This window comes from Mesocricetus auratus, unplaced genomic scaffold (genome assembly GCF_017639785.1).
Source record: "Mesocricetus auratus isolate SY011 unplaced genomic scaffold, BCM_Maur_2.0 Super-Scaffold_100010, whole genome shotgun sequence".
Lineage (NCBI taxonomy): Eukaryota > Metazoa > Chordata > Mammalia > Rodentia > Cricetidae > Mesocricetus > Mesocricetus auratus.
In genome coordinates, this window is record NW_024429194.1 from 24,232,143 (window position 1) to 24,254,420 (window position 22,278).

At 42.3% G+C, this 22,278-nt stretch overlaps 1 protein-coding gene across 1 annotated transcript in view; it reads right to left on the minus strand.

The window, feature by feature from the left end:
- The window catches only part of Cab39 (calcium binding protein 39), a 70,633-nt gene extending 48,769 nt beyond the window's left edge, over positions 1–21,864 (minus strand). Inside the window, exon 1 of the mRNA XM_040753147.1 lies at positions 21,731–21,864. The gene's annotated coding sequence lies outside the window, so the exon portion shown is untranslated. The remainder of the gene's footprint in view (positions 1–21,730) is intronic.
- Between the last annotated feature and the right edge of the window lie 414 nt (positions 21,865–22,278).

Genomic DNA, 22,278 nt, shown 5'->3' on the forward strand with positions numbered 1-22,278 from the left:
ACTGATTAAAACTGGATTTCCACAGGTATTCTAGTCATGAAGCAAGTAGGGTGAACTTGTTTCAAAAGAATGGAAGATGAATGGAACAAGTTCAGAAACGTCTTCAGACTGAAATGAATGGCACTAGCTATGGTGCTGACAGCAGCTTTCAAACCTGGGCTAGCTGAGCTATGGAGTAAGAGGCCAATCTATTCCAGCCTAAACACTTCATTCCTATCAGCTTTATATAATGGACTTCTATGTTGTGAATAGAACATACTCTTATATATCTAGCCTCAAACTCATTATCCTCTTTCCTCTGCCTCCCAAGTACTGGGATTATAGGCATATGTCAAGACCTGGCCCTCCAAGACAATGTAGGCACCTAATTTAAAATCAAGCCCTGGGTAAGCTCTTTACTTTTCAGAGGCAACTACAAATACTGTCCATTAGGACTAGCCAATTGTTAAAGCCAGAGCAGTTACCTAAGATTATAACCTCAAACCTTTCTGGTACCTAACTTTAATGAGACGTTAATAATGACCGTTCCAGAGCATCATAGAACCAATGACTTAAACATGGTGTAGTTGTACAAGCCTACAACCCCAGAACCCCAGAGGCTGAGGTGGACCTGTGTCAGTCGGTCAGAAAAATACTGACGCAATAATACTGCACTCCGGGCCAATATTGTCTTTTAGGTTTAAAACTAAAACATCTTACACTTAAGCCTGAGTAGTTCATTTGCAGACACTATACTGACGTTCTTAATTCCTGGAAAGGCCATTTTCACTTTGCTGTGTGTCTTAGCATGCAGTCTCGCTTAACTGACTCCTTATTCTAGCTACCCAATTCAAAGCCAAATGTGGGATTTCTCCAAATAGTACACAAAACATGTGTTTACTTGTGTATTACTCCTGACCCAAAAGTCAATCTTTCCTGTTTTTTCTACATTCCTTGTTTTCTATAGATAGCAGTCAGTAAAGAGAAGGAAAAATACTCCTAATTCTTTTCCATTTTCCTAAATGATATCGTAGGTGTCTGGTCAGCTTTTCATCACTGAAACAAAATGCCCGAGTCTCTAACTTAAGAAATACGCTGATTTAAGCTCATAATTTTAAAGGTTCAAGGACATAGCACCCTGCATCAGTGCAATTCTAACGAGGACCTTTTCGTTTCTTTTCTTTCTTTCTCTCCTTCCCTCTTTCCCTCCCTTCCTTCTTTTTCCTTTCTTTTTTGTTTTTTCCAGACAGGGTTTCTCTGTATTGTTTTGGAGCCTGTCCTGGAACTCGCTCTGTAGACCAGGCTGGCCTCGAACTCACAGAGATCCTTCTGCCTCTGCCTCCCAAGCGCTGGGATTAAAGGCGTGCACCACAACGCCCGTCTCTTTCTTTCTTTTTAAATATTTTTTTTTTCTTATTTATTTATATGCATTGGTGTTTTGCGGGCAGGTATGTCTGTGTGAGAGTGTCAGATCTTGGAGTTAGTGTTGAGTTATATGTGTGTGCTAGGATTTGAACCCCAGTCCTCTGGAAGGGCAGTCAGTGCCCTAAACCACTGAGTCATCTCTCCAGTCCCTTACTGTACTAGCTATCAATGGCAGCATGTACTGGTGACATTTTAAACAGCAAGCAAAAAAGAAAAGGGTATGGCCCTCTACAAGAACTTCAGTTCCATGAACTAGGAGAGCTAGCCCACTTCTTGGTGGCCTGACTATTATCCATTGAGGATCAGGTCTTCAACATGTGGACACTTGAGGGCTAAATCAAATCCAAACCATAGCATGCATAGCTGTGAGGGACACTTAATAGAATCTATGTTTCGCATATGGGTGCAAAATTAAGCTTTTAATCTTAGCATCATTACAAATTTGCTTGATACTGCACAATCCAATGTGTTAGTTATCTCCTTGAGGCCAGATTAGGAAACAATGCTAAGAAGATCCTACGCCAAAAGAGACAAAGGACATTAAGGCAATCAATATATATGGTTTACAGCAAAAATCAAAATAAGGAACTTTGTTTTCTTAAGAGTCAAATTTTAGCTCTGACAGTGGTCCAGCCTCCTCAGTAGTATAAAAGGGCAGCTCCGGCTCCTCCACTGTGTATGCTGTCCACTCATTTGTGTAATGTCTGTTTAGTTCCCATCAATATCCTTCCTGGTTAAGAAAAAGCACAAGTATTTCCAAGCTTATGCAACACATTGTTCAAGCTGCTGTTACATGGAAGGCACTTCAGAAACTGAGTTCTAAATGTCTACTTTCATAGAACAGTGTTTTTACGAGGTATACAAAATATATCCTTTTAAGCAGTATAAAAATTTCCATTTATAAATTAGTAACAGCTAAGCTGTACTTGCATATTATTTTCATAGTCTATTCCCATTTCATCGAGGACATTAAGGAAGTACCAAGAATATAAATGAAGATGGGGGAGGCAAGCAACAGGCAAAGAACACAATGAAAATGGGTAACAATATACAAAAGATGAGGTGAACAAAAATGCTGTCCAATCAACAAATACTGCCTTTGACCAAAGACAGTTCACCTTCCAGTTTTTCCTTCTATACTACCTGGAAGGCTGAATAAAACTTTAAGTACTGTGGCTTTTTAGTGGTGGTAGTAGAGACATGGACTGAATGCCTGTGATTACATATGGTCTACACTTTGCATACTCCCCAGGTATCTTGAAGACACAGCTACTTACAAAACAAAGCCTGCTTTGAAGGCTAAAATCTGAGATAAAGAGCAAGAAGCTAATAGGAACAAATAAGTAGTCTGGGGCAGATAAATAACCAAGAAATCTATTACACTGATATCCTAGACACCAACAATCCTCTGCTAGAAAGGTCACAGGCCACTATCATATTGTTTGTTTTTTTTTTTTTCAAGACAGGGTTTCTCTGTGTAGAGAACTGGGTTGTTTTGGAACTCATTCTGTAGACCAGGCTGGCCACAAACTTAAGAGATCCACCTACCTTTGCGTCCTGGGTGCTGAGATTAAAGCCGTGCACCCCTATACCTGGCTCTATATTACCCACTTATGTCCTTCTACCAATCCCTACCCTGTCATGTACCATCCACACAGCTCCAGTGGCATGTGTGATAGTCTGTATGAATCAAGTCCCTGCTGACCTGCATAGTAACTGAAAGAGGCAAACTGTATGTTCAATCCAGGAGATCAGTCCCTACCCAGAAAGCATTTATTAAATGCAGGTGGCCAGGTGAGAACTCTGTATAAGATGGAATAAGTAGAAACATGCAGTAAAAACAGACTACCTCAATGTTTATGACCTGGTTCCAGCTGTTTGTGAGACCCAGGCACATCTGGGTTTTTTTCCCATGTCCTAAGTATTTGAGTTATTTCCCAAGATAAAATCTTACTAAAATGCCTGCTTTGTTCTAAGAAACAAGAAGGATCCAATTTATGGGGTGGGGCATGACACACAAGCATGGGTCTCACTGCTATGGACATCTTTCCTGAGAAGGGCAGCTCTAAACACAGGCTTAGCATTTCTCCTCCAAACTCACAGACACACAAACTGGCCTAATGGTGACAGTGGGATCATCTGGCTCTCCCATATAGTCTGGATACCCACTTTGGATATAAAGATGTGCCATTAAAGAACTAAAACACAAAGAAAGGCTGGGCGTGGCACTCAGTGGTAGTGTTTGTCTGGCATGTTCAAAGTCCTGGGTTCAAACTCCAGTGCTGAACCAATAAAAATAAACAAAACACTACTGTCTGCTTATTTCTACAAAATAAAAGAATATTGTCCAAAATGATATAAGGAAATGCATTTTTCCTCCCATGATCATCCTAAACTTAATTCTTAAAATGACCTTGTAAAAATATACCCTTTGGCCGGGCGTTGGTGGCGCACGCCTTTAATCCCAGCACTCAGGAAGCAGAGGCAGGCGAATCTCTGTGAGTTCGAGACCAGCCTGAACTACCAAGCGAGTTCCAGGACAGCCTCCAAAGCCACAGAGAAACCCTGTCTCGAAAAACCAAAAAAAAAAAAAAAATATATATATATATATATATATACCCTTTGAATATATTTGCTTGCAGATTCAGACAAGATATAGACTAATCAAATAAAAATTATATAAATATGTAAGTAAGTTAATAAAGGCACAGCGATTATTTGCAAGAGTTACAAGGTAACAGTATCAGCCATTGACAACTGGCACTACACTTGTCACTTGAGAAGCTGAGGAAGAAGTATCATGAGTTAGAGATTAACTCAGTCTCCACAGGAAAACTATCTCTAAAAACTAGACAGGCTCAAGTAAAGCAAACCATAAACCGGGGAGATGGCTCTTTCAGTAAAGTGAAAACATGAGAACTGGTGTTCACAGGCCCAGCACCCGTATTAAAAAGCTGAGCTTGGTGGTAAAAGTCTGTAACCAAAAGCTTGGGAGCAGGGGGACAGGGAGAGACAGGCAAATACCTGGAGTTCACTGCAGTCTGTTTCTCAAATCAAAGAGCAATGAAGCCAGTCCGACCGAAACAGCAAGGCCAGGCAAGACTATATAGTGAGGCCCATCTTTAAAAAAAAAATGCACTCCACCTCATTCCCAAAATAAAATGCAGATCAATTGAGGAAAACTCCTGAAACTGACATATGGTTCCCCAACCCTCTGAATGCATGTGTACAAACACACACACACACACACACACACACACACACACACACACACACACACACACACCACCCTACATATGCACACACAAAATTACAAGCAAAATGAATAAACAACAAAAACACCACGACCCCCAAATTGTCTTTGTAACAATTCCTAAGAAGGATGGAGTACCAAAAGAAGAGAGAATACAGGCAGTTTGCTTAGAATTTCTCCTTTCAAGACTGAAAGGGCTAGGCAGAACATTTTATAGTTAGACATACTGGAACATTACAGCTTTAATTCTGAGAAGAGAATTTCAAAGGACCCGTGAGTAGACTGACTCCAAAATTAATTAATGTCTTAGAGTCAAACTAGGTGGAGACAGCAGTACTCTTTTTTTTTTTTTTAATGAGACAGGGTTTCTCTGTATTGTTTTGGGGGCTGTCGGTCCAGCCCGGCCTCAAACTCACAGAGATCCACCTGCCTCTGCCTCCCGAGTGCTGGGATTAAAGGCGAGTGTGCCACCACCGCCCAGCGACAGCAGTACTCTTGCATTATTTAATGATGGAATAATACCGTCTTCTACACCAAGGCAATCTGGCGAACCAAGGGAGATTAACTGAGCAACTGTGTGAGGACAAACACAAAGGCAATACTTCCCCTAAGAAATCAGGGCATTTGTTTTCCCCCTACTAACATTTAACTATCTTGATCTAGCCAACTTCTCCATTTTGTTCCTGTTCACATTCTGATCTAGCAAGAGCAAAGAGCCCTCCACAGGGTCAACTGTGCCTAAATATTTCTTAGTGATGAAAACAAGTCTCTCGCAGCAATTATTGACAATTCCTTACATTTCCAGGAGAGTATGCCCATGTCCCAACTCTTTAATTTCCCATTCATCTATACTGATGGTAGACTGGATGCCATTTTCCTCTTGAAGAACATGTCCCAATGCTTCAATCTTCTATTAGCAACCATCCATTCCAGATGGTGGGGTGATACCATTTTCCCCTTCAGGAATATTCTATCATTCCCATTTTCTCCATGCTACTTACACTCTTTTTTTGATGGTGCTGGCAAGTGAATTCAGGGTTTCACCCATGCTAAGCAAGCACTCTCCTTGTGAGTGCTCAGATCTGCACTGACATGACTACATTTTTCTCAAAGCCCAGTGTCTTTACATGATTGATCTCTTCAACTTCAGACTGAGCTTTTTTACTGTGGTTTATGAACCTGTGTTTGTCTGAAAAAAAATTGTAAATACATTTCCACTGGCAAAGGCCAACCCATGTGCTTTTCACAATAAGGAAGATTACATGAAAGCCAACAATGAGATATGGTATTTGTGTGTACAACATTTGATGATACCAAGTTATTCAAGAGATGACTTCAGCCGGGCGTTTGCACACGCCTTTAATCCCAGCACTCGGGAGGCAGAGGCAGGCAGATCTCTGTGAGTTCAAGGCCAGCCTGGTCTACGGAGTGAGTTCCAGGACAGGCTCCAAAACAATACAGAAAAACGAGAGCGAGAGAGAGAGCGAGAGAGCGAGCGAGAGAGCGAGAGAGCGAGAGAGAGCGAGAGAGAGAGAGAGAGAGAGAGAGAGAGAGAGAGAGAGAGAGAGAGAGAGAGAGAGAGAGAGAGAGAGGACTTCAGCTCTCTCTTTTATCACTAAGGCAGTAACACAAATTTCACCTTACACGTTTATGACATTGCACCAAATACAATACATCAACAAAACAAGGGTGACACCAAAAAAACAAAAACAAAAAACAAAACAAAGGAGGCACAAGTTGGAATTTTTTTCAACTATCTTTAACAATGGAAAGATTTAAAGAATCAAATCATCTACTTAGCAGCTAAAATATCTATGTATTTTGAAATAATAGTTTTACTGAGATATAATTTATAACCTACTCATTTAAAGCATATAATTCTGTAATTTTCAGCATATTCAGAGTTAAACTACAACCCACAACCAATTGGTAATCATTTATATTTTGTAACTGTTTTACATGAAATGAACATCTTTACAACATATATATTAGTTTATATATATATACATATTTTATATATATATAGCTACAGTATTTCCCAGAAAGTAGCTTTATTGACAACTGTATACATTATCTTGTGTTTTCAAGCCAACTAGCCTTGAACATTACCACTTCTCAAAATCTAAACTTAATGCCTCCCACCTTGTCTACCTGCATTTATTTACTTAGATACTACCATTTCCCCAGTGTTTTAGAACTTATCTGAAACGTATTTAACAGCACTGTCTGGCCAATAACCCACCAATTTCCTGCTCAGTTTGCTCATTCAAGAACATAAAGCTAATAATAAAGGACACTCTCATCAGACCCCGTTTGAGTCCTCATCAGGCCTTGCTGTTAGAGGTGCTCAGCAAACTCTAGGGCAAACTTTCTGAGCCCCAACTTAACATGAATAGAGAGTGCAAAGGAACACATTAAACAAGTGGCAGCTATTAACTTATCACTTTTACCAGACAGAAGTAAATATCAACCCTTTATTATCACTCAACTTTTTCACACACTTCTTCCCACACTCCCTCCCCCACCGTATCCCCACCTTTACATCACTTGACAGAAATGGAAAGAAGTCTGTTTTGTCATCCAAACGTCTGGTAAGTACATACATTTTCTTTTTGCCTTATTCTTCTACCAGGAAAACTCCCATAGAAAATGTATCTTATCCATGTAGTTGGGTGGCAGAGTGCTTCCCTGGCTCATACAAGAGCCAGAGTTGAATTCCCAGCACTATATGTGGATAAGAAAAAAAAAATCCCAATAGTCTAAGTTTCTTACTTTCTCAGTCAGGGCCAGCCCTTTAATCCCAGCACTTGGGAGGCAGAGGCAGGCAGATCTCTGAGATCGAGGTCAGCCTGGACTACGTTGTGAGTTTCAGGACAGCCAGGACTACACATGAAGACCTGGTTCCCCGCTTCTTCCGAATGTGTGACTCACTGCCCTCAGTAAGTAGGTTCCTAAATATGGTGAGGTCTATGAGTGGGCTTCACTGAGACAGCGCAGCATGAGGAGGCCCCGCTGTCACGTCTGATTCCCAGTGCCCACAGGGGAAGGAGACAGCCAACTCCTAAGCTGTTCTATGATGTCCACAGGCACACCAGGGCATGTGTGTGTCCAAACGCCTACACACATAATGTCAGTGCGTGTACACTACATAAATACAATTTTTCTTGCTTAGTCTTCCCACTTTTTCTTGGGACTGTATGGTTTCTTAAAACATTAGTTTTTTTTAAACGATCCCAAATATTTCATATTTAGACATTTCATTTTTTCATAGCCAGAGTATTTCTGTCCTGACATTTATAAGACTGCTAGTAAGAAATCAAGTATCTTTGTATAAAATATGGCTACTGGGCTGAACTCTTTAGCTCTTTAACTCACTGTATTCATTTTACTAAGTTTAAGATTATAATTAGCTAGGTGTAGTGAGACATATTGATAATCCCAGTACTTTCCAAAATGGTTCTAGAAGCTATAAAATACCAGCAAGTTTAGTTAAGCAGAGAATTGTTAAAGAGGGTAACAACGGGTATTTATTGGTTCTGTTCTATTCGCTTCACCTGTACTATGACACAACAATCCCGGAAGACTATTACTCCAGTCACAAAAAGAGAAATTCAGAATAAGAGGTTTGGGATATGTCACAGAGCCTGGGTCTGACACTGGTCGATATTTAACCTCAGGCTTTCTCGGTCTAACATTCTCCAAGAGACCATTCTTCCTGAGCACAAGCTCTCAGAAAACAAAGTGAGAAGACAAGGTACAAGGATGGTGCCTGCTGCTGTCCTGCTGTCCCAGCCAGAAGAATAATAACATGCTAAGGGAGAAAACAGCAATATTGGAGGAGTTTTCTTTTACAGATAAAATCTCACTGTAACCCAAGTTGGCCTCAATCCTGTGATTCTCCTGCCTCCGTTTTCCCAAGTTCTGAGATCAAGAAAATGCCTCACAGATTTGACTCAAGGCCAATCTGTTTTATGAGGGTATTTTTTCAGTTGAGATTTCTTCCCAGATAACTCTAGCTTTTGTCAAATTGACAAAAAACAACCTAACCCCAAAACAAAAACCTAACTAGCAAAATAGAATTACTTTGTAAAAACATCAAAAATGCCAACTTAAAGCTGTCTGAATGTTTTTCCTTACTTAGAATCCTCAAAGAAAGGATATAGCTAATAAATGACCTGGAGCTTCTAGAAATCAACAACTCACTGTGGTGAACAGCAACCGTACAGGTTCAGCTCTGTGGTTTGTAGATTTTACCTTTTCTCTCTAAAGAGGAATGACACTTGAACTTCTCTAGCTTACCTGTAAGACTCCATTTCTTCTCAGCTCCTTAATTAGCACTGATGGTAACTCGGTAACATACCCCAAGTAGAAGGCTTGGCCTGGCTATGTTCCAAGATAGGCCTATAACCCAGTCTTGTCAAGACAAAGAACTATGTCATGTACTAGGTTAAGCTCTGCACCAGTTCTGAATGAAGGAACCTTTCTAGATTTATAACCGAGATTATTGTTTCATTTATTAAACACATGAAAACACTAAGTTCTTACAAATGGGCTGAGTACTTATTTATATGTCTTGACAATGTCCTAGCAACTGGTGGCATACATGTATAGGTTGGTAGTTATTTATTTTTCATCTTGTTCTACCTGCTTGCACCAGCACAGGATTCGTGTGCTATTTTCACATGAACTGGCATGTGTAGGACACTTCCTACACTTCTTATTTTAGCACCTGTCATATTCCAGACTAGTGACTGCTCACTATACACAACAGAGAAGTCGTCCTCAGGTACATCCTGAGAAACTCCCAAAAAAGAGTTCATCGGGGGTCTGGAGAGATGGCTTAGCAGTTAAGAGTGCCTGTTGCTCCTGAAGAGGACCTGAATTCAGTTCCCAGCACCATATTAGATGGCTCACAACCTCCTGTAACTAGCTCCTGAGTTTATCTCTGTTCCCTGGAGGCACCTGAACTTCAGTGCATACACACACATTCAAATACACTACAGTTGAAACATAATTTCTCCCCCTAAGACAAGGGTCTCACTATGCAGGTCTGGCTGTCCTGGCACTCTATGTAAACAAGGCTGGTCCCAAACTCAAAGCCTGATTCAAATGCTGAGATGAAAGACATATGCCACCACACCTGACCTTTTTTGAGTGGGAGGGGTAGGGAGTTATGAAACATAATTTTCTTAAAGTCTTTTAAAAAAGTCAAGCAAGAAAGAATTTACTCTGGGTCTAGAACACTCAAATGTGTTGTGGGTCACATAAATACATGAAGTAGCCAGTTTCGTTTAAGACAATAATTGATTTGGTTTCTACCATTACTGACCTCCTCTGTATCTTTTCTTGGTTAAGTTCCCAGTGACAGTAGAAATGTTAATAGGAGAACTAAAATAACCTGTATTATTTTTGTTTTAGTGAATTAGAACTACAAGAAACAGGGCTGGGGATAGCTTGATGGTTAAGAGTACTGGCTGTTCTTCCAGAGGGCCTGGGTTCAATTCTGAGCACCAACACAAAAACTCACAACTGTCTGTAACTCCAGTTCCAGGGGGTTCTGGCCTCCTCAGCACCTGTAGACACATGCACACACACAAACACTATTCAACTACCTGCCACGTGGCTGGAGCCATAGCACTTCCATAAAATCCTGTCAATTAAGTCGGAGAGAGAGACGGCCACACACCCTCACACAGGCATACACGCAGGCAAAACACAAATGCACATAAAATAAAAATAAATCATTAAAAGAACAATTACAAGAAAGTAATCATTGTTGCAAGTGTGCACACTGTTTAGACAGGGTCACTAATGTAGACCAGGCTAAACTCAAATGTGTGAGCCTGCCTCCTGCCTCAACATCCTGGGAGCTAGGATTACAGGCATGTACCATGATGCTGGGCTAGTAAGAATATATCTGTATTTAATTACATGCTTAAGGAATTGTGTAAAAGAAACCTTTTAGTTGTGTAACACTGTACCTTAAAGCTCATAATTAGGAGGTAAAACTTTTAAGTGTCCTTTCTGCTCACATCATAACAAATGACACAATCAACTACAGATCAGAGTCCAGTCCAGGTTCACTGTAGGCTACTTAAAGAATTTCCAGAGTCATAAAATATTTCTTAAAGTATATATGGCAGAATATATAAAAGCTCTGAGAGCAGCTAGGCGGTGGTGGCGCACACCTTTAATCCCAGCACTCGGGAGGCAGAGGCAGGCGGATCTCTGTGAGTTCGAGGCCGGGCTGGACCGATAGCCTCCGAAACAATACAGAGAAACCCTGTCTCGTAAAACCAAAAAAAAAAAAAAGAGCTCTGAGAGCCTCAGTTACCTTAACAGCTACGATGTACTAGGAACTTGGAACACACCAGATACTGTGCAGAACTTTTTCTTATCGAACCTTCACAGCTTCTTTATAGACAGACAGTAGTCTACTCTTACTATTAAACAAACAGCAAAGTAGAGAAGAATGGGCCTACAATATGCTCCCCAGCAGCACAGAACTGGGGTTTAAGCTCTTTCTTACAGCCTTTAAACACTGAGCTTTGGAGCTGTTTCACCACAGAACTGTCTCCATAGTACAGCAGCACTCATATCCTCTGCGTTTATAATCCATGTAACCTAAAAATGTATCTCAAATTGCAAGGTGAATTGTTTCTAACAATGCTATCGGCCACAGGGATAATACAATAAGATCTCAGTTGACAAAATCATGAGGCTGACCCAGCGAGATCATTATGCATTTGGTTGGAGAAAACCCCACTTGCAAAGCCCTGTGAATACCTGCCTTTTGAATTGTTACTGTCATCTCCGTAGAACCGTTGTGAAGCCATAGCACTCCCCTTTTCCACAGTGGGATTCATCCCAAATAACCCCAGCAGTGTATTAATCAATTATTCTACTTTAAGACATCTTCAGACTTTATTTATCAACAGTTTACGTTGTCCAAGGAGATTTATACACCGTTATTTAAAATAAACTGAAAGGGAGTGAGATGTTGGAGGCATTTGTCATTTATTACAGAAGCAGCAATTACTATCTAGGTATCAACTTCAGAATATTTGTTACTATGAATTTGGCTGTATAGAATATATACTGGGTGCTTTTTATTCTCAAATAGGCCCTAGAGAAAGGAATTCCTTCTCACAGGGGCACCAGCAGTAAAACTTGGAGTCTCTGGATCTCACAGTACATAGCCTTAGTTTTCTCCCCTTTAACATAGGGCTGAGAAGCCCTCTTTAATGATTTAACCGCAAGTCACCCACGGGGGGGGGGCACTGCCTTTCTCAAGACCCTATGGGCCTTCCTGGCTCTGATATGCATGCCCTACTACCAGAGAGTTGCCAAATGTGGATATAAAAACTAGAAGCCGCCGGGCGGTGGTGGCGCACGCCTTTAATCCCAGCACTCGGGAGGCAGAGGCAGGCGGATCTCTGTGAGTTCGAGGCCAGGCTGGACCGACAGCCTCCAAAACAATAGAGAAACCTTGTCTCGTAAAACAAAAACAAAAAACAAACAAACAAACAAAAAACTAGAAGCCATGTGGGATGAAGATGATCTTTAGGAGAACTTTTAGAAGGAACTTTTTAGAGAATTTTTAGAAGGAACTTTTAGATCTTAAGAGAACTTTTAGGGAAAGAATTTTTGAGGATAAAACTTTTAAGGAGAAATCTTAAAGAGAGCCTTTTGAGAGAACTTTTAGGAAGAATATTTTTTGAATAAAGAGTCATGAGAGGAATGCTGCATGAGCTAGTTTATTTCCTTTTGGCCCTCAGATTATAATTTTTTTAGCAAACCCCAATCTACGTGCTGTGAGCCTCCTCTCTGAACCCATGATATATATAACAGCTCACAACAAGCATGAACAAATCTAGAATATTGGAAAGCCTCACTCATACATAACAAGGTTTAAAAACTGCTTCATGGGCTGCAGATAAGACACAGTGTTCTTCTAGAGGACCAGACTTTGATTTCCAGCACCCACATGGTGGCTCACAACCATCTGTATCTTTGGTACTAGGGGATCTGATACTACTATGTGTATGGTAAATACACATACATGCAGAAAAAAAAACAACCTCATTTCAAAACAAAAAAATTAATTCTGGCAAAAAAGTTACTGTCTCCCAAATGGGCATGGCAGCACGTACACCTGTAAACCTATCACTCAGAAAGCAAGGAACAAAAACTGCCAAAAGTTCTAGGCTAGCCTAGTCTACCTGTCAAGCTCTAGGCTACTCAGAGCTACAAAGCAAGACTTGCTATTACAAAAGCTATCTTTATCATAAAAGAATGCTATGAAGACCATACCAGTAACTGTGCAAAGAGAGCATCCCTCAAAGTATCCCAGTGGAGCCTCTTATGTGTCTCCCCAGGGAAAGGGACATTTTGACCAAATAACCTCAGCAAATTGAGGAGATTACGGTGCCTTTGGAAAGGACCATAATATGTATTATTTTTCTCTGACAAGTTCTACAGAAAAAACAGTCACCTTTAAAAATAAAAATGGTTCAGGGGTTGGGAGCACTGGCTGCTCTTCCAGAGGACCCAAGTTCAAATTCCAGCACCCACATGGCAGCTCACAACTATCTGTGACTCCAGTTACAGGGGATCTGACACCTTCACACCAATGAACACCAAATAAATAAATTATATAAAAAGTATGAAATTTGAAAAAAAATTGGAGGCTAAGGATAAAGCCTCGTGGTAGAGCATCCACCTAGAATGTACAAAGCCCTGGGATCAACCCTGAAAACAAAACAATCTAAACTGTGACCCATGCCTGTAACCAACACCTGGGAAGCAGCAGCAGAAAAATCAGGAATGTAAGGTCATCCTCAGTTATACAGAAAATTCAAGGCCATCCTGGACATGAGACCCAGCCCCACAAAAGACCCATAATAACAGAGATACTGATTTATCAAAAGACTAATTATATTCCACAAAACACACTTGATAAACTTACCAGGAAAGGGGATCCTTCAACTTTATATTACAATTTCTTCTATTATGTAAATCACTTTCAAGTGCAAATCCAGCAGGGCTAAGTGAACAGGAAAATGTACTTCAATTAAGCGCCCATCTCAGCCAACTACAAACCTTATCACACTATCATATGCTGCCTGGATCATTTATTATTTACAGAATATTTTATTCCCTAAAAATACAAAGTAAAGCAAGAAGAGCCCTTAAAAAAGTTTTTCAAAGCCAGGCGGTGGTGGCGCCCGCCTTTAATCCCAGCACTCGGGAGGCAGAGGCAGGCGGATCTCTGTGAGTTCGAAGCCGGGCTGGACTGACAGCCTCCAAAACAATGTCTTGTAAATACCAAAAAAAAAAAAAAAAAAAGAAAGAAAAGAAAAGAAAAGAAAGTTTTTCAAGCTGGGTGTGGTGGTGCATACCTTTAGTCCCAGCACTTGGAAGGCAGAGGCAGGAGGATCTCTGTATTTGAGGTGGGGTGGTCTGTCTACCTAGTGAGTTCCAGGGCAACTACGGTTGTTATACAGAGAAACCCTGTCTCAAAAAAACAAAACAAGAAAAAAAGTTTTCAAAAGTGAGACCCACCACCAGAACTTTCAATTCCAAACAACTCACAATCTCTAAGTGTAATATAACTTGTAAAGACTGAACAAAGGATAAAGCCCTCCTGTAAAGGGGTGAGAACCAGAAGGTGTGCATAGACTGTACTGGTAAGCCAAGCTCCTGCCTGCCAGGAGTACCCAGAAGATAAACAGACTGATAGTCTACCAATGAGCAGAAAGGAGTTATTTAGATAGATCAACAATTTCTTGAAACCAGGCATTTAAACAGTATTTAGCAGTATGTTTGTAGCATGTGAAACAAACAAAAGTCACCTGAGGAGTTATAACTCACGTGTGTCACCTTGTCTTGGGCCACCATTATAGTCCCAGATAGGCAAGGAGTAGTAGCTCAGTCAATGCCTGTAAAAGCTTTAAGCAGGCACCTGCCAGGAACTGCTGTCTCCAACCTGACTCTCCAGCTCTGGTCCTTCCACTCACTCACTGCCTTTGGCTCAAACAGCTTACAAGACTTCACAGCTGTGACAATGCCACTCATGGGAGGCTTTGAGAACTTGTTAATCATTATCTGACTTAATAAAGTTGTACTTTACTACCATTTAACATCAGTTCTCAACATTTTGTAACTACAAAGGTAGAGAATTAGAAAAGACTTTTTGTTGTTCACCTTTACCCTATGCAGAGTTCTTGAATAGTGTGAAATAATTCCAGGCACCTGATAAACTGGGAGAAAAATGAGCAAGTGCAGTGAGTCACATGCCTACACGTTCTCATAAAGAAACAGCCTTCAAGACCACAAATCCCCAGAGGGAGAAAAGGTAAGTCACACCCCAACAACAGGATCACAGAAAGTAAGAGGAATATAGACTTGAGGGGTTCCCACCCTAGGCCTCTTGATAGAATCAAGGATGACTGAAGCCCAGAGTGACAACACTATTAGTCATCCTGCCAGAACTCAGCCCTGCCTACTGCCCACATGCCTCTCATCCTTACAGGAGTGACATAAAAAAAAAAACAAAACAACAACAAAAAAAACAAATAAATGCTACCCACCAGCCTAACTAAACTTTAACCTAAAGCAATTATGACTATACAACTAAAGCATTTAAAACAAACCATCTTTTGAAATTATAACATGTGGCTATTGTTTAGAAATCTATTAAAAATCCTCAAGTGCCTTTATTTATAAACCTTCATTTTAATATACTAACTCAAAAGTGCTCAACAACAAGCCAACAACTGAGAAAAACAGTTTCAGATGATGAAGTAATGCTCAGCCCAGAGAGTTCCTATTCTGAAGTGGTGGACCTGGTTTCCAACCTCAACTCAGCTGCCCTTAGATTAAGTCGTTCACTACTAACCACCTTAGGTTTGTCCCACATGTCAACAGGTAGCAGTAGCCACGGGAAATCTAGTAATTTGTGTTCATCTCCCTTGATTCTCTATTTCACCTTTAATCTTCAATTTCACTCAAGCAGTGCACATGAAGAACAAAGGGACCCAGCTCCAGCTCCAGCCCCACAGCTCAGAAGCTATAGGACCCTGGGCACATGGCTGCACTTGGCAGAAAGCCCTACCTGCAAAGTTAACCAAACACTGCCTCCAGGTGCAGTGGACTTCAGTGTTTCCATCAGCAGAAAGAATCATTCTGACTACATTGTTTCTGAAGTTCTAAAGTTTCTTCCACCCAGAACAGTCTATTATTAGCATCACAAAACTTATGATGTCTGGACAGTTAGTATGTGCCAGGCCCACAGCCCCTGCAAGTCTCTCAGATGTAGTCCTATCATTCTCATCCAAGGAATCTAAGCTAAAAGGGAGTTCAGGAACTTGCTTGGGTTACTGAAGTAAGGACCCCAACCCAAGCACGGTGCTTTTAACCCAGAGATTTGCCCTGCCCTTCAAATCCCATGAACCTAAGAGTGGGCCAAATAGACTTGTAAACCTCAACCTGTTCAGGCTGTTTTCCCCTGTGCTTAATACAGCAGGTTTGTAATCTGTGGAGGAAGAACTACAACCAACAATTAACAGCACCCTGTTAGAGGACAAACTATCGATTATTAAACAAATACAGTAGCAACTTAACACCAAGCCACAAAATCTATGTATGTTGTTTCTCAGGTAAACATTTTACTAAAACTAATCAATGACTTGTCATATTTTAACATTACTGTACTTCCTTAGTCAACAATATACCCATGCACCAAAGAATAACTTCTCAGTAAAATCAGGCTGCCACTAAACATTGGTTAACTAGGTTTCTTTCTTTGAAATACGCACTGAAAATCGCTCACGCACAACACAGAGTTGAGTGTGGTGGCACATGCCTGTAAACCAGTACTTGGAAACTGAGGGAGGAAGACCATGCACTGGAAGCTAGACTGGTCTGCAACAGTGAACTGGAGGCCAACCTCGGCCACAATGAGGCCCTGTGCCCACTCCCCACAAAACATACACATATAAACAAGCACACATAAACCTATGGCTTACTTTTAACAATCCACTGAGTCTGAGTACCAAGAGTAAAAAGGTCAAGTTAGAATAATCAAGGAATCGGTATGTGATGGACACGGTCAACATAAGTGGCCTAGGCAGGCTGTACCACTCTCTTTTGGGACTTTCTCACACCTGACTGATCTCTTGCGATTCTGTGCATCCTCCTTCCTCTGCCCGTTTAAATTCACTGCTGCTATAGATCACAAGTCTATCTTCCTCCGCCCCTTCCTTCCTGGGGAAAGTTAAGATGACAGCAACAATTCTGTAAGACAAAAGTGGCAGGACTATACACACCAACACACGCGTCCATGCACACAGGATGCTGATGGCAACGAGCACCTTCAATCTAAGCTCTGTTACCAAGAACCTCAATAACGCTTCTCATCCTGGGATGGTCTGAGAAGCAGAAGCCAAACATTTACTATTTTATCCCCAGACTACTCTACAAGTAATGGCAGTAAAAACACTGCCTCCATTTGTTCCTTCCACCGAATACAGGATTGATACAGGGATTAAACCAGTTTGTGGTATCTGCTGCCTTTAATCACAGCACTAACTTTAATCTCAGCACTAGAGGGCAGAAGCAGGTGGATCTCTGTTGAATTTGAGGCCAGCCTGGTCTAGAGTTCGAAAGACAGAAACCCATCCTCAAAAAACCAAAAAGATGACAAAAAACAAAAAAATAAACAAACAAACAAAAAACACCAAGAACCAGTTCCATAGTCAAGACTACTCTACCAGGCATGATGCCACACCTCCACGTCTATTACCCCAAGCACTCACTCAAAGGAGGACGACACACAGGGCCATTTGAGACTGGTATGGGCTACATACCAAATAAAACAACAAAAAGCACAAAATAAAACCACACGAAGTTTATCACAGGGTTTCTATGCCTAACAGCTCTGGCTGTCCTGGAACTCACTCTGTAGACCAGGCTGGCCTGGTCTCAGAGATCCATCTGCCTCTGCCTCCGAGTGCTGGGATAACAGGTGTGTGCCACCATTGCCTGGCCCACACATTCTTTCACTAAAGGTTCAGATATCAGTCTTCTCTGACAGACGTCAAGAGAATGGCTATATGCCCTTGTGAAAATTCAACTACTTGGTGTGCCCTGCACACACACTAATACAGTTTCTTCACACCTTTGAAATGAAACATCCAAAGTCAGAAGTAGTCTAGTCCAGGAATCCATGAAGATTCCATTCTTCCAATCTTTACTATATGATGAAATTTTATCTATAAAATAAAATTTTGCTACTATACATAATATCTATGACATTCCTATTTATATAATACACAAGAGTGTCCATAAAAACAAACACCTTATTAAAATGACCCATGAAAAAGAGACAAATTGATTTTTTAAAAAGAGGTTAAGATTTACAACATCAACAATAGTAACCAAAATGCACTACCTGAAATTCTGGTCTACTATTGAATTTTTGTTTTTGTTTTTTGAGACAGGGTTTCTCTGTGGCTTTGGAGGCTGTCCTGGAACTAGCTCTTGTAGACCAGGCTGGCCTCGAACTCACAGAGATCCACCTGCCTCTGCCTCCCGAGTGCTGGGATTAAAGGCATGCGCTACCACCGCCCGGCTTTCTACTAATGGATTTTATCTTGTATCTTTTATGCTTGTTAGGAGGGGAGTGTGATTTTGGGTGTCTGCATCTATACTTAAATATTTATACAGCCAAAAGGACAAGTATCAACAGTCAATGATCAACTTCTCAGGAAAGTAATTACTACAAAAATCTATACTTGACACAAATTGACCAAAAGGAAAGTTGAGTATTACAAAATAACAAAGATGCTATATAATATATACATTTGCAATATACAGATTCACATAAGACAAATAATAAAATCAAACCCGATAAGTAACTGGACTTTTTCAAACTATTTCCCATTAATCATATGAAAACTAAAGTCTGCAGAGTGTGGTGGCACACATCTGCAATCCAGTATCTGGCTAAGGCAGAAAGATTACCACAGATCCTAGGCCAGCCTAGGTAACAAAGCTAAATTCAGGTCAGTCTGAGGTTCTAAATGAGACCCTAAACAAAGCTCGGTGGTGGTGGTACATGCCTTTAATCCCAGCAAAGGCTGGTAGCTGAGTTCAAGGTCAGCCTGATCTACACAGAGAACCCTGTCTCTGAAAAACTTAAAAAAAAAAAAAAAAGAAAGAAAAAAACCCCAAGTCTACTTCATTATCTCATTTTCTATGTTGTTAAAAAAAAAAAGGAACAGGGTCTGTATAAATACGTTTTAGAATGTAAAACACAAAGGAAATAGCTGATTTAATACAGAGACCTACAGTCTAAAATGCCAATAAACTAAACTGAGCTACCTTAAAATTTAAAAGAAGCAACCCCCAATGAAATTTTGTATGCCAATAGGAAATATATTCAGCCTGAATCTTTCTGTCATAATAAAAAAAGCAGTTCCTCTGTGGTCAGTCCTAGTACAGACTACCTTTTAGTAGCAGGTAGAGGGTAGGAAGGGTCACAGCATTATAATGTATGGGAGACCGTGTATTAGCCATGAATATAATCTTTTCACAAACCCTTCTTTTAAGAAATTTTTTAAAAATGTGTACATATGTGGGCATGTGAACAAGAGTGGAGCTGCTGGAGCTACACAGGCAGTTGTGAACTGGACTGGATTCTAGAAACACAACAGGGACAGAGCTCAGGCCATCTGCAAGAACAGTACACACTCTTAACCACTGAGCCCTCTCTCCCTGCCCTCGGTGGCCTTCTAAAAGTGCCTCTGCTATGTGCTCCTCTATACTCTTCATGATCACATACATGCACCCTACCAAATAAGTAGCAATGGGGTCCAAACCTTTAGAGAAGCTAGTAAATACACTTCAAACAAGAAACTGTAAGTAAAAATGCAACCTTGTCAGGCAAAAGGCAAACAAAACACTTAGGAAAGCTTCCAGACTGGTACTGCTGGTTCAAGCCTGCAATTCCAGCATATAGGAGGCTGAGTAGGAAGAACTATCTGGAGTTTTGAAGCTAGCCTGGCTCCACAGCAAGTTCCAGGACAGCCTGGTGCCTCAAAATGCCAATAAGTAAATAAACAAATGCAGTGTATGTCTCTTTATGTAAAGAAAATATACACAGAAAAAGACCAAAAAAGGAAATATTCAAAATTGCTAACAGCAACAAATTCTAAGTGGTAGGATTAAGAAGGTAACAACAAAAAAGCCCACTCGTTTTTATAAGTCTAGAACTTGAAAGTCCAAAACAGGAGATGGCAAGTTGCGAAGGCTCTGAGCTTCACGGCAAGACCCTGTTTCTAAAGACGGGTGGGGTGGGCAGATGAGGGAAGTAGAGAAGAAGAGATGTGCTCCTACTTCCACATTTCAAAGAGCATGTCTTTAAAATAGGCAGGGTCTCACTGTGTATCTATCTGGCTGGCCTGGAGTTCCTTTTGCCTCAAGCTCACAGAGACGGCCTAGCCTCTGCCTCCCAAGCACTGGACTAAAATGTACACCACTATTACCAGCTATGACTTCCTTTGATAAAGAAAAATGTAAAACTGAAAAAAGCAAGTATTTCCTTGCTCATGTAAGACTTTACAAAACCAATATTAAGTTCTAGGTCAACTCCACAAGCCATATACTCTAAGTTTCTAGCAGTTACTAATTACTTGCTAGGTTTTTTTTTGTTAATTTATGAAATACAACTTAAAAACTTTCACTTCGGGCTCTCCCATACTTCCTTAACCTAAAATAAAAATGTAACCCTTTTAACAATGGGTGTATGTCCAACTGTCTTTTTAGGCTATTGTTAACATTGTTTTTTAATTTTTATAAACTGGCAGTTTAAATTTCAATCCCAACACACGGGTTCAGAAGTTTTGATGTAATTTTAAAGAACTCACTAACACAAACGCCTTGAGCGTGCAGAGGAGGTAAATTTAGGCACCTCTTTCCATAACTCCTAACAAAAGGTATTTTCCTTGGCTGGGCCAAAGATTTACTTAAATATCCCGGAAGCTGTCAAAATCGATCATCAAACTGCATTATACTTAAGGAACAATGTCAACTCCTGTGGCCTTCTGTGTTCTCCTGTCTTTCACGAGAACGCCTTTAATATGCCCTAGCACACATTTCCGGCTTCATGAGTCACTGAAAAATGAGTTCTAAGTTTTCCGTGGAAGGACGCTCAAACAGCTCCTCCAACACCATTCAAAGATCTGACCCCTAACTGCCTCTTTAGACTACCCCACAGATCGCGGCACTCGATGATGGAATTAGCAACATTCCCATGCTCTTTGTACCTTTGTCCTCTATAGCTTGGTTGCCCCTCCACGCCCTTCTCTGCAACCTCCTTCTCCCAAATCCAATCGAGCCTTCCAGACCCGGTTTAGCACCGCCTCGCCCAGGAAACCTCCCGGATTCGTGGGAAGGCGGAAACAAACGATCGACAGGTCTGGTCTTCCCGGAGCACCTTTCCAGCAATGGGTAGTTCCTAAACAGGACTTATCTATCCCCCTCCTGCCTGGTATCGTGGCTATTTGTGTACTCGTCTTATCTCTCACATCACAACGTTAAAGCGCCCCAAGGGAGGCCACCTCCCTGGCCGGGTTCACCTCGGAGTCGCTACGGCACCGCCACCGGCACGCAGTCGGCGCTATGGATTGCTCCAACCGAACCCGGGAACGCGCCGATCGCACAATTCCTAGCCAGAAATCAGTTGGGCATTTCCCTGAATGGTTCTCTATAAAGACAGTGCCTGCGCCCCGCTAACAGAGAGGCTGCGCGGAGCTCGGGGACTAGGGGCTCGATGTCCCCGGCGCGGCGGGATTGACAGCTGGCCAGACCAGCTCTCCCCAGGTCAGCCGCAGCCCCGGCCGGCAGGGCTCGGGAGCCTAGTACCGGCGAGGACAGGGGCGGTGCCCGGAGCTCCGGCTGACCCGGGCCGCTCCCGCCGCCGCCGCCGCCACCCGGGAAAATGGAGGCGGGCCGGGCGGAAGCCTGCGGGCGTCCGCGTCGCGAGCAGGGCCGGGCCGGGGGGTCACTCACGGGGCTGGGCCGGGCCAAGGAGCTCCTTCTCCGTGTCGTCGCCGTCCCCGTCCTCGGCCGCCGCCGCCTCGGGCTGCTCGCTCGGTCCCCGCGGCGCGGCTCGGGCGCTCCGGCCCTCCGTTGTCCTCAGCCCGCAGCTGCTGCCGGCGACGGGCTCCCGCGGCGGCGGCGGCGGCTGTGCGGGCGGACGGTGGCCCAGGGGGTTCCCGCGGTGGCCGCCGCGCTCTTGCGCTCGGTCTGGATGCAGCTGTGGCTCTGAGGCCCGGCACCGCCTTCGCCTCTGAGGTCGCCTCCGCCTTCGCGCGGCTACTGAAGTCCCGGACTCTCTCAGGCCGCGCGGCTCCTGGCGCCCCGCGCCCAGCTCCGGCTCGAGCCCGGCTTTGACGTGCGCACTGCGCAGCCGCCGAAGGTGCGACGTCGGGCGGCGCCGCAGCGCCCTCTGCAGCCTCGGGCGCCCCCGGGCGGTCGGGCGGACTCAGGACGCCTGAAACGCCGGCGAGAGAAGAGCTGGGGACACAAAAAATAGCAGAAAGCCAACCTGGAGTCGT